The 12,426-nt window shown below is 42.6% G+C and overlaps 1 protein-coding gene across 5 annotated transcripts in view; it reads left to right on the forward strand.

Annotated features, from left to right (window-relative positions):
- Sh3rf3 (SH3 domain containing ring finger 3) overlaps positions 1-12,426 on the forward strand; it is a 385,180-nt gene that overhangs the window by 139,926 nt on the left and 232,828 nt on the right. The window lies entirely within an intron of this gene.

A 12,426-nucleotide genomic window follows, 5' to 3' on the forward strand; every position in this document is an offset into this window, starting at 1 on the left:
TCAGTCAGTACTAGTGAAATGCAGTTCTGTCTTCCTGATGCATTAGAAACACCTAAAACAAATGCCAAACATGAAAATTCAGTTTATAGGGTAGCACTAGGCTGTATAGGTGTGGAGCTAGGCTTTGATGATGAGAGCTGCTTTTCCTAATAGTTATTATAGGAATAAGCTGGGAGAAAGAGGAAAGCCTAAGTGCGCCAGTTAGCAAGAAAGCATCTTATCAGAATTCCTGTTAGACAACACAGACAGGAAATTGGAATGGTATTATCACGGCCTCCAGAGACAGGATCCTTGAAGTCACTTGGGGCCTAGGGCACGTTCCAGTTGAGGGGGGCCCAGGCCAAGTTCCAATGGCCTTGAGGGAAGGCCCCAGAACAGCCCTTATTGAAGCCAGGGGACATTTCTTACACCTTTCTTACTATCACAAGGCGTACTTTTCTGTGTAATGAGGACATGGTTAGAAGCAGGACAAGGCTGATGAGACTTGAGCAGTTCCAGCCCTTGAGCAAGTGCTGGTGTTTTTGTGGGGATGGGCTTGGTCATCTCTGTCCTTTGAGATGGCAGCCCCTTGAAGTGTTTAGTCCTGGTGTTCCTGGCTGCACCTAGCTCACAGTAGAGGTAGGGGTTCTGGGGGTTCTATCTCACTGGAAAGTCCACTGACCTGGGCACAGCTGGGTTCCTAAGGTGTGGCTTCCAGCTCGCAGTCTCTCTTGGGCCAGATCATTGGTTCTCCGAGGTTTTCAGACACAAAGATGGAAGCAGAGATGCCTGCTGCCTTGTCAAGGTGAGACCCAGGGCTGTGGTCATTCTTTCTGCCCAGAATTCCAGGCTGGCATTCATCTCTGCTGGACTTTCCTCTTGGTGTTAGGATGTAAGTTTTGTTGGCTTGTGGTAGTTTTAGTCTGGATGCTTAGACCTTCAAAGTCTGGCCAAGTGATGTCTGTACACATTAGTTCTTCCTATGTGACTTGATAATTTTCCTTTTCAAATGTTTCCTAGTAATCAAAGTAAATTGCTTCTTACTTTTCTTGACTAACTCCCCCAGACTGACTTGTTAGTTTAGGGGCTTGAGCTTTGAGAGACAAATGCAAGATTCTGTAAAGAAGCCTCGTGATTTTTAAATGTGTGCTTCTTATGTCTTAACTGACACCAGATTCATTAAGATTTACTTCCAAAGTTTGATGCAGTAAGTATACTAATCAAATAAGGAAACTTACTGTAAGTCTTTTTTTTTATTATTTTTATATAACCCCTGAACTGTCAGACTTCCTGGTTAAAGTTGCTTCAGGGACTATCAGATATTTTTATGGAGTTTGCAAATCCCCTATGTTTGAGGCCTCTAGAACTTGAGCTCTAGACTCCTTAAAACAACCTTGGGCATTATTTCGTGGACTCAGGAAATCCTTCTGGAAACAAAAAATAGGATGCTTTAATGAAAGTTGCTAAGTGGCTTCATTCACAAACACAATGTGGTGAAGTGGAAAGGAGCATGGATGCTTAAAATCAGAACACCTATGTGCAAATTTCAGTTTCACACCTAGGACTGTGATGTCATCCAGCAAGTTACTCAACTTCTTTTAGCTTTTGTTTACCCTTTTATAAGGTAGAACCATGCTGCTTTAAAGTAGGCTGTTGTAGTCCACTATGTAAGAAAATACCATAAACTGAGTGGTTTATAAGCCATAGAAATTTATTTCTGTCAGTCTTAGAGGCTGGGAAGTCCAAGATCAAGGCACCAGCACATTTGGTATCTTCTGGTTCACAGACAATGGCTTCTTGCTGTGTCCTCACATGGTGGAAGGGGCCAGGCAACTGGCTAGGTTCTCTTTTATAAGGGTACTAATCCAATTCGTGGGACCTCTGACCTCCTAATCTTGTCATCTCCCTAAAAGCCTCAATCCTAACACCATCTGCTATGGTTTGATGTGGTTTTGAATTTAATGTTTACATTTGAGATTACCTCCTGCAGTTCAATTTTCTGAGCACCCACCGTGAGTGCTGTGCCTTTTCATAGGCTTTGGTTTTACCTTCATGAGCTGGCCAGCTGTCCCAGTGCTGCCAGCACTGAGGGTTCTCTGGGACATGGTCTTCCAGTGCAACCTGCAACCTAGACTGTTAACCCTCTTTCAAAGCTTTGGAAGACAAAATTCATTTGTTCTGATGTTTACTCACATGTTTACATTTGATGAAATTACTCTTTTGATTGATTTGTTTCCTGTGGGAAGCAGCAGGAATGTTCACCAGGCAAGAGGCCCCAGGGCTGGCTGTGTCTGGATGGCTTCAGGAGGTCAGCACTACTGGTGATAACCTTTCGCATGGTCCAGTTCCAGTGTTTCCCAGCCATATGACTTGTTTTCTAACCCAGGCCTCAGCATCATTGCCTCTGTCCACAGTTTTCCTGTTGGAGGCAGCCGTGATTCTCCTATGATTAGACATCTGAACTGAAGACAACTGAAGTGTTTTTCTAAAAATTTCAGTGTCCAGCTGCAGAGTGGCTTTAAGTTCAGGCCCATGAGCCGCTGTTACAATTTCCTACTTGCATAATCTAAGGAAAGTTACTTACTTCCTTGTGCCTCAGTTTCCCTGTGTTACTTTCTGTTACTGTAACAAATACCTAGGATAATCAGCTTATAAAGAGGAAGGGTTTATTTTGGCCCACAGTTTTAGAGATTTCAGTCACCTGTCAGTTGGTGCTGTGGCTTGGGCCTGTGGTGAGGCAGCACATTATGGTGGGATCACGTAGTAGAGAAAAACTATTCCTCATGTCCAGGAGCAGATGAGGGAAAGACGAAGAGACCAGACAAGGTCTCACCATTCTCTTTGAGGGGATGACCTCCCATTAGTCCTGCTCTCTTAAAGGTTCCTCCATCTCCTGATAGCACCAAGCTGGGGATCAAGCCTTTAAGGCATGGACACTTACACCCAAACTATTGCATTCCTCATCTATAAAATGGATTGGAATATTGTGTATTGGGATACTGGGAGAGTTAAATGAACTAATGCTGTAAGTACACAGAATGCTGCCTGACACACTGCAGCATTCTGCAGGTTCAAGGGAGGCAGATGGCGGGCACACAGGCTTGGAGGCACTGCTCCTTGGGTATCAGAATTTCCATAGGTATGCTCAGTGAGGCAACACCACCACAAGCCCCTCTGTCTGGCCTCCAAATCTAGAAAAATGCTCTAGGATGTTGAATGTGGAGGAGGGGGGTTCTGTGGCTCTGGTGAGCCCACTCCCTCTAAAGAGTAGGGGAGTCCCTATGAGGCAGAAGGGTGATGTGGGTGGGTGTCCAAGGCAGGGGATTTCAGATTGTGGTACACATGCATGTATAGGTGTGCAGCTTTTGCTTCGTGTATCGTGGCAGTTCTCTTTCCTAACCAAATGTAGGTGACCTGTTGTGGCCACAGAATGGCCTATCCAGTTTGAGGGTTTCTTACATGGGGTCTTTCACACCAGGGCTCCAGCAGACTATGTGGCTTCTGGAGTGACTCTATATGATACTCTTCCTGAAACAGAGAGCACTGGATACTTCCTTTGTCAGCCTTGTGATTAACAGTGACCATTTGAGTTGCTCTCATTTTAATGATCAATGTAGAGGTCTGTGTGGTGATAGACACTTTTAGAGTTGGACAGAGTTTATATTAGTCAAAACACTGGGCATCTTTATTCACAAAAGATATAAAATTCACAAAACCATTCCATCTAAAAAACCTTGACAGTTGCTTTTACTAGAGATTCTGTAAGCTCTGTCACTATGAAAATGCTTTTAGCATTGAGCATGAGATAGGCCTAGAAACTTGAATCATGTAAGAACCATTGGAACAACTTTCAGAGTTGTTTAAGAAGCTATCTAGGCCAGGCACTGGTGGCTCACATGTATAATCCTAGCTACTCAAGAGGCAGAGATTAGGAGTATCACAGTTTGAAGCCATCCTGGGCAAATAGTTTGTGAGACCCTATCTCTAAAATCTCATCACAAACAAAAGGGCTGGTGGCGTGGCTCAAGGTGTAGGCACTGAGTTCAAATCCCAGTACCACAAAAAAAAAAAAAATCCTATCTACCAGGACACAGGTAGAGGACAGCGAGGTGATAGCTCAGGGCAGCTTTTGGTAAGTCCCATGTGCTCTCAGCCTGAGTTGCAGTTGACTCTCACCTTTCTGGTTTGATGAAGACAACAGTGAGCCATCCTACCTGTTGCCATGCTTTTAATATGCAGTTTTCAGAAAACAAAACAGCTGAAGTGGTCTCCCTTGTTGCCCCATCAGTCCTCCTGCTTCCATAGCAACCAGAATGGGCAGAAGATACCTTCCCTTTCTGTCTCCAGCCACCAGAACATGCTCCTCTGAGAAGAATTTCCTTCATGTGTGCTTGGGCTCCACATAACACCCTCTTAGTATCCTTTCTTTCCACACCCCAAATGTAAACTTAGGCAGTTGGTCCTCCATATCTGTGGGTCCCAAATGTAACAGAGGAATGGGAAAGGTTGATCAGTGAGTACCACATTGCAGTTGTTTGGGAGTATGGAGTTCTGGTTCCTGTTGCCTTGTGGGTGACTACAGAGAACAGTAATGTACTGTACAGTTCAAAAAGACAACAGAAAATTTTCACTGAAAAGAAGTGATAAACTAGGAGATAAGTAGGTTTAACCTTAGGAGATAAGTAGGTTTAACCTGATTTAAACATTGCACAATGCAAAATACAATAAAACATTATGTGGTGCTCTATTAATATGTGCAATTTTTATGTTTTTATCAGTTAAAATTAAAAAAAAATTTCTAAATAAATTATATCAGTACCAAACATACAATTTTTTTCTTATCATTATTTCTTAAAGAATACAGCATAATTTCTATTTACATAACATTTACATCATTCATATTGTATTATAAGTCATCTAAAGATGATTTACTTATTTATTTTTATTCTTTTTTTGTGGTACTGGGGTTTGAACTCAGGGTCTATACCTTGTTGGAATTTAAGACCACCTGGTGCAGAAAACAGATACAGGAGAGACAGAGAAAATCTTGACAAGGCAATTTCTTTTGATCAGAAGGATGCAAGCACATATTCACTCTAGCTGAGCAGACACATGAGCATAAAATGGTTGACAGTGGCTTCTCCTTATATCCCTGACACAATTGTACCTGCCCCCACCTGGGATTTGTCCAGGTCAAAGGTTCACAGTCTTTCCCAAGTGGCTAAAAGGCTTAGCAGATGGGTTAGGGCTCATAATTTGCAGACAGTATGAGAATCTGGAAGAAGAAACAGGAATCCTTTAAACAATGCAAGTCACTTAAGATGGTGACTTGAGGAATTTAAAGTAATCTAAGAGGGTGACATATACTTTGATAGAAAGATCATTTTTCTTGCAATTTTCCCCCTCTTTTAATTTAAATTCTTTTCTTCAAACCCATGTCAGAGCCATTGACTCTCATGTTTCTGTGTTTCTTATAGGAACAAATTATTTGGGTAGGGTGGGGATGATTGCTTGGTGAGGGCTATCTCAAATAACCACTGTATTAGTCCTTGGACAAAAGGAGTTATGTAACATCCTACTAAAATTAAAACTCCAGCCACTGCAATCAAGGAGGTTAAGATTGAGATCATCCAACCCTTCCATCTCCCAAACCATTTCTCCATTAAGTTAGTGAAGGGATCATTTTCAGCTAGCTTGTTGGATAAGGCAGTTAATCCCTACAGGGCCTTAGTAATAGTTCCATTAGGGGTGTATTATTTGGTATATATGTGCAACATGAAACTCCAATCATTATGCAAACTCCTCCCTTTTTGGCCAACATCATGTCTAATTCTATCCTGTTCTCCCAAGCCATCTGACTAGTTGGTCCCAATTGCTCTGCTAGTACTTTGATAGCATCCCTGGTATAGTTAACAAACCTTTGTTGGTTATAATAAATATAATTAATCTAATTAGCATTTTTCTTTATGGTGGACCACCAAAAGAGTACTGATTCAAATCCTGTTGCGATTTGATTTTTGGCTTTAAATTTGTTTGGCACCCTCTAGGAACCCCAGTGGCATCAATGTAAACATGGGGATCCAAGGAGCCTCTGTAGCTGACTGCAGTGCCTATATCTCCCTTTTCCTAGATGTTGAGGCATGGGCTGGGGATCTAAATGCTGGGGTGAAAGGGATTGCCAACTGCACCAAAGCACAGGTGCCTGCCTAATTACTTTGGAGAGTCTCAAGTAAAGGTCCTCTGCAATACCACCAGACATTGGCTCTGTCCACTGAGAGTGTGGAACTGGATTGTGAGACTATTAAAGGACCAATTTTCACTGTATCCCGTCAGGTCTTCCACATTTTCATTTGTCCTCCCCTGCCTGGTAAGATGTGAGGTATAAGTGACATCTGGGGCAGGTGGTTTAACAGTCCTTGGGGGCTGACCCCCAGGATCTCTGACCTCTGAGAACAATAGTGATAATGTCTGGCAGGATTCATTTCCCCAAGCCATGGTATCCTGAAACAGAGCCAACATGCAATACATTCCATCTGGATCTGAGGACCATCCTAATGGAAACAGGACCACCTGAGACCATGGCCTCCCAGTAGTAACAACCGCTCTTATTTAATGTGCAGATAGAATATTTTATTCACTCCCTCCATATTCCATGGGGATATTTGTATCCCCATACCTGATTTCAATAGCCACAGTTTGTCTTAGTTCCTTGACTTCTACTATGGTTACCTGAGTTCAACTGTTTAAATGTGGAGGTAATGTTGGAGTAGAGGTAGAATTGGGTGTCCCCTGTGAGGGTTTGGGAGCTAGATGGAGCTCAAAGGCACCTAAAGGGTCTGTTCCTAAGACATCCACCCCCAACCCATATTTAGAAAATATGGATGGTTCTTTTGTCATACTCCAAGTGTTTTCTATGACCAGTCTAAGTGGGTTACACTGTTTATCTTTGCAAGAAGGAGAATGTTGTCCAAGACAGCTGTAATTTCGACTATAGTCTGTTAAAAGACTGTCAGTTGTTCTAAATGGTGGAAACTGGAGTCTTATCAGTGCCTCTGGGTCTGGTCCAGCCCTTAGGATGTCATAAAAAGGAGAAGTGTATCCTTGGAGTTGGAGTTGGGATGTAAGTTCTCCACAAGGAAGGATGTGGTATGCATTGAATTCAGCAGTTAAGGGAAAAGTACTGTGAGTTACATTAATAATAAGCACACCATTTCCCAAATGAAAGAGAAAGAATAATTTTAATATAGTCTTTTTAAGATTAATCTGGTGTCACCTGGATGTGAGAGCATGGTCCATTGTTCCTTCTGGTCAAGTGGGGGTGCTTCTTTACCTATGTGTGATGAGTCCACCCCTTCTCTATGGCCGAGATGGCTGTTTCCATGGTCAACAGGACCAGGAAGGGTCCTTCCCAAGCTGGCTCAAGCTTATTTTCTTTCCAGGTCTTGATCAGCACATAATCGCCAGGCTGGTGCAGGTGAACAGGAAAGTCAGGTGGAGCAGCCTATATTAACAACCCCTTCTTCCTGAGAGAAAGCAAGGTAGAGGACAATCCAAGTATATAATTTTGAGGAAATAGTCTTTGGTTGCAAAGGTAGGTGCATCAGTAAAAGAGCTAAGGTAAGGAAGCCCAAAAAGCATTTCATAGGGGGAGAGGCCAATGTCCTTCCAAGGGCCCTAATTCTGAGTAGGGCTATAGGAAGGCATTTAATCCAAGGTAATCTGGTATCTAAGATTAATTTAGTGAGCTGATTTTTAAGAGACTGATTCATTCTTTTAACCCTCCCAGAGGAAGAGTTAAATTAGATTTGTAGCAGTGGATCCCAGGAGAAGGATGGCCTCGACCCAGTGAGTGAGATGGTCTACAATAATCAGGAGGTGTTTAAGATGACCTGTTTTGGGCATCTCAGTGTAATGTATCTGAATGCTTTGGAAGGTCACAATCCACAGTTTCTACCTCCAGCTGGTTTCTCTCTCAGGGCTTTCTTCTTCATTTTTTGGCAAGTGAGACACCCTTCTCATAATTGTTTGGCTAGTATATAGGTCCCTATACACTCATAGGCTTGCAAAACTGTGTTACACATGGCCTGGGGTCCCCAGTAGCTCCCCTGATGGAGATGGGTAAGGCGTTCTGTCATTAGGGGCTTTGAGATCTCTTCCCTCCCATTGGGGAGAATTCATTTTCCCTGTTTGGTCCTGATTGCCCCAAGTTGTTTTTTAGTTGTTCTTCCTGGGGAGGGATAAAGATAGGGGTAATGGGAGAAGCAGGAAGGTGCAGGATAAGACAGAAGACAGGGACCTCAGGAGTGAGAGCAGCCTGTTTTGCTGTCTCATCTGTGAAAGAATTTCCCCAAACCTCAGAATTTACCCCATTTTGGTGTCCTGGCACACAGACTATGGATATTTCTTCAGGTAGTTTTAGGCTCTCTAGTATTTGTTGAATTAATTCCCCATGCACCAAGTCTTGGCTTTTGCTGCTGATTAAACCCTGTTCCATCCAGATTTTTCTGAAGGTGTGGGCCACACCCAATGCATATTTTGAATCAGTGTATTTTGTCCCATCTTTGTCCTTTAAGTGTTTTAAGGCCTGATTTAGAGTAAACAATTCACAAGTCTGTGCTAACCAACTATTAGGGAGTCAGCCAGATTCTATTATAGTCATGATAGAATAGAATTCCATCTATGGTCATAGTCATAGAATTCCATCTATGATAGAATATCCATTATCTCTCTTTCCCTCAGTTACCTAAGAGGATCTATCCTCAAAGAAATGGAACCAGTCTGGAAAGGAGTTTTCCTGAGATCTGGCCTTACTTTTGTTTGGCATTTTGTAATATCTAAACATTTATGTTTGTAGGCTCCTTCTTCCTTCTTCCCTGCCAAGAAACTGGCTGGATTTAGGGCCTCATTAGTAGTTAAATTCAGGTCATCCTTGTCTAGCAAGATAGCCTCATACTTTAGGATCCTGGAATCTGTCAGCCATCTATCCACCTTTTTGGTTTAAGATTGTTCTATCTTGATGGAGAGTGCTAATAGCTAGATGTCCCCCCAAGGTGATTTTTCTACTTTCTTTGGTTAGAAGGCTATTGCCTGAATACACTCAGGCCAACCTTGGGTGACACAATCTAGGAATTTAGATAGGAAGGCCACAGATTGATGTTGACCCCCATGTGTTTGGGTTAGCACCCCAAGGGCAACTCCCTTGTTTACATTTACAAAGAAGTGAAAAGGCTGTTCAAGAGAGGGCAAGGCTAGCATGGGGCTGTGATAGGGCTTGCTGTAGCTCATCTACTTGTTTTATGTCCTCAGGGGTCCAAAGAAGGGGGTCTGGTCCCTCTTGTGTCAATTTGAGATATAAAGATTTAGTTTTAAGGGTATATGAGTTTATCCACAACGAGCAGTATCCCACTAAGCCAAGGAACTTTCTTAATTCTTGTTTTGTTCCTGGGAGTGGGAGACTGGTGATTCCGTCTATTCTTTCTGGACCAGTCCTTCATTGGTCTTTGCTGGTCAAATGTCCCAGATATTTTGCTTCAGTCTCAGCAAACTGTAACTTATTCTTTGAAATATGAAGTCCTTGGCTTCCCTGGAAATTTATAAAGTTAATGGTTGGGTTAATCACCTCCCCTGTCTTATCCCCTGACAGAAGTAAATCGTCCACATATTGGAGGAAGCCCATATGGGAGTCTAACTTGAACTTTTCTTTTTTTTTTTTTTTCCTTCAAGTGGAAACAAGACTATGGGACTCTGTCTCTAATAGAGGTCATATTCCATCTCCTCTTGAGTGACAGGGCTCTTGTAATTTACATGTTTAATTAATAGTTGGCAGACCCAGTCCTCATCAGATTCAAATTTTGGTAAAAAAAAAAAAAAACCCAAAGGCTTTAAGGTTGGTTCTTGGGTCCAGATAAAACAGCAGTATTTTATCGTTCTATATTTCTTTTTCCCTTTAGTATGGGGGCTATCATCCCAATATCTTAACCTCTTTCCTAGGGGGATCTCAGAGGGTATTTTATCCTGGACCTTTATTTGTTGGTCTTCCTCTTTACTGCCTTTATTTCCCATTTTCCTTTTTGGTTGGCTGTGCTCTATCAGGAGCTCAACCATCCTTGTGCCTTGGAGGTTTCTGGACTCTGATTCTCTTTTGCCTTGTTCATCGCCACATTCCTCGTGGGAGCTAGAGGCACCTCTTGGTAGCCAGCAGGTCAGCATAAGCACCTGACCTGGATTAGATTCAAGAATCTAATTCCACCTTAAACAGTATGAGGTTGCCTTAGAACTGTGGATTAGGACTCCACTTTCCCTTTATGTCACCTGACACATCTCTTTCACACATCACACAGCCTCCAATATCCCGACCATCAAGACATTACTTGGTCACCCCCATGATGTTTCTTGTCTTGATTTGTGCACAAAACTTACATGATCCCTGTCTTCAAAGCTCTTTTACCTGTGTTGTCAAGAAATTCTGGAGTCCGAGTTTGTTCACAGATCCAGAAAGTTGTCACCATTGGCCGAACTTTCGGGCCACTGCAACCCACTGCAGGACCTCCTGGGGAAGGGCTGGCGGGGTGGCCCCTTCCCAGATGGAATGTAAAATCCCAGACTGAGCCCCCAAATTGTTGGAATTAAAGACCTTTCGGTGCCGAAAACAGACATATGAGAGACAGAGAAAATCTTGACAAGGCCATTTCTTTTGATCAGAAGGATGCAAGCCATATTCACTCCAGCTAAGTGGACACATGAGCACAAAATGGTTGACAGTGGCTCTTCATTATATCCCTGATGCAGCTGTACTTGCCCCTTACCTGGGATTTGTCCAGGTCATAGGTTCACAATTTTTCTCAATTGGCTAAAAGGCTTAGGGAATCGGTTAGAGCATGTAATTTGGTGGGCAATTTTCACAGGCAGTGGGGATTGTACAAAAATCTGGAAGAAGAAACAGGAATCCTTTAAACAATGCAAGTCACCTAAGATGGCAACCTTAGAAATTTAAAGTAATCTAAGAGGGTGACATATACTTTGATAGAAAAGATCATTTTTCTTACAACCTTGAACCACTCCACTAGTTCTTTTTTGTTATAGGTTTTTTCGAGATAGGGTCTCATAAACTATTCGCCCAGGCTGGCTTCAAGCCATGATCCTCCTGATTTCTTGTCTCCTGAGTAGCTAGGATTACAGGCATGAGCCACTGGCTCCTGGCATTTTTTATTATTTTCTTTGTTGGCACTGGGATCTGAACTTGTGGTGTTATGCTTGCTAGGCAGGTGCTGTACCACTTGAACCATACCCCAGCCTTTTTTGCTTTAGTTGTTTATTGGATAGGGTCTGACATTTTTTTCCTGGAGTCAGCTTCAGATTACAATCCTCCTACCTATGCCTCTGGGTAGTTGAGAATGGCATGCACAAACACTCCTGGGTTTTTTGTTGAGATGGAGGGGTCTCACTAACTTTTTGCTGGGGTGGTCTTGAACTGTTATCCTGTAAATCTCCACCTCCATAGTAGCTGGGATTAAGGAAAGAGTTCACTACACCTAGGGTTAGAGATGATTTAAAGCATATGATAGGATATGTGTGGCAAACACTACATTATTGTACCATTTTATATAAGGGACTTGAGCATCTAAGGATTTTGTTACCACAGGGGTCCAGGAACCTTTCTTCCCAGGATACCAAGGGAAGTCTGTGTTTGTTGAATGTTTGTCTTTCTCATTAGACTGTGAACTTTTTTTTTTAACAGATTCTTTTTTTTTTCTTATTTATTCATATGTGCATACAAGGCTTGGGTCATTTCTCCCCACTGCCCCCACCCCCTCCCTTACCACCCACTCCGCCCCCTCCCTCTCCCCCCCACCCCCTCAATACCCAGCAGAAACTATTTTGCCCTTATTTCTAATTTTGTTGTAGAGAGAGTATAAGCAATAATAGGAAGGAACAAGGGTTTTTGCTGGTTGAGATAAGGATAGCTATACAGGGCATTGACTCACATTGATTTCCTGTGTGTGTGTGTTACCTTCTAGGTTAATTCTTTTTGATCTAACCTTTTCTCTAGTTCCTGTTCCCCTTTTCCTATTGGCCTCAGTTGCTTTTAAGTTATCTGCTTTAGTTTCTCTGCATTAAGGGGAACAAATGCTAGTTAATTTTTTAGGTGTCTTACCTATCCTCACCCCTCCCTTGTGTGCTCTCGCTTTTATCATGTGCCTCATAGTCCAATCCCATTGTTGTGTTTGCCCTTGATCTAATGTCCACATACGAGGGAGAACATACGATTTTTGGTGTTTTGGGCCAGGCTAACCTCACTCAGAATGATGTTCTCCAATTCCATCCATTTACCAGCGAATGATAACATTTCGTTCTTCTTCATGGCTGCATAAAATTCCATTGTGTATAGATACCACATTTTCTTAATCCATTCGTCAGTGCTGGGGCATCTTGGCTGTTTCCATAACT

This window comes from Castor canadensis, chromosome 12 (genome assembly GCF_047511655.1).
Source record: "Castor canadensis chromosome 12, mCasCan1.hap1v2, whole genome shotgun sequence".
Lineage (NCBI taxonomy): Eukaryota > Metazoa > Chordata > Mammalia > Rodentia > Castoridae > Castor > Castor canadensis.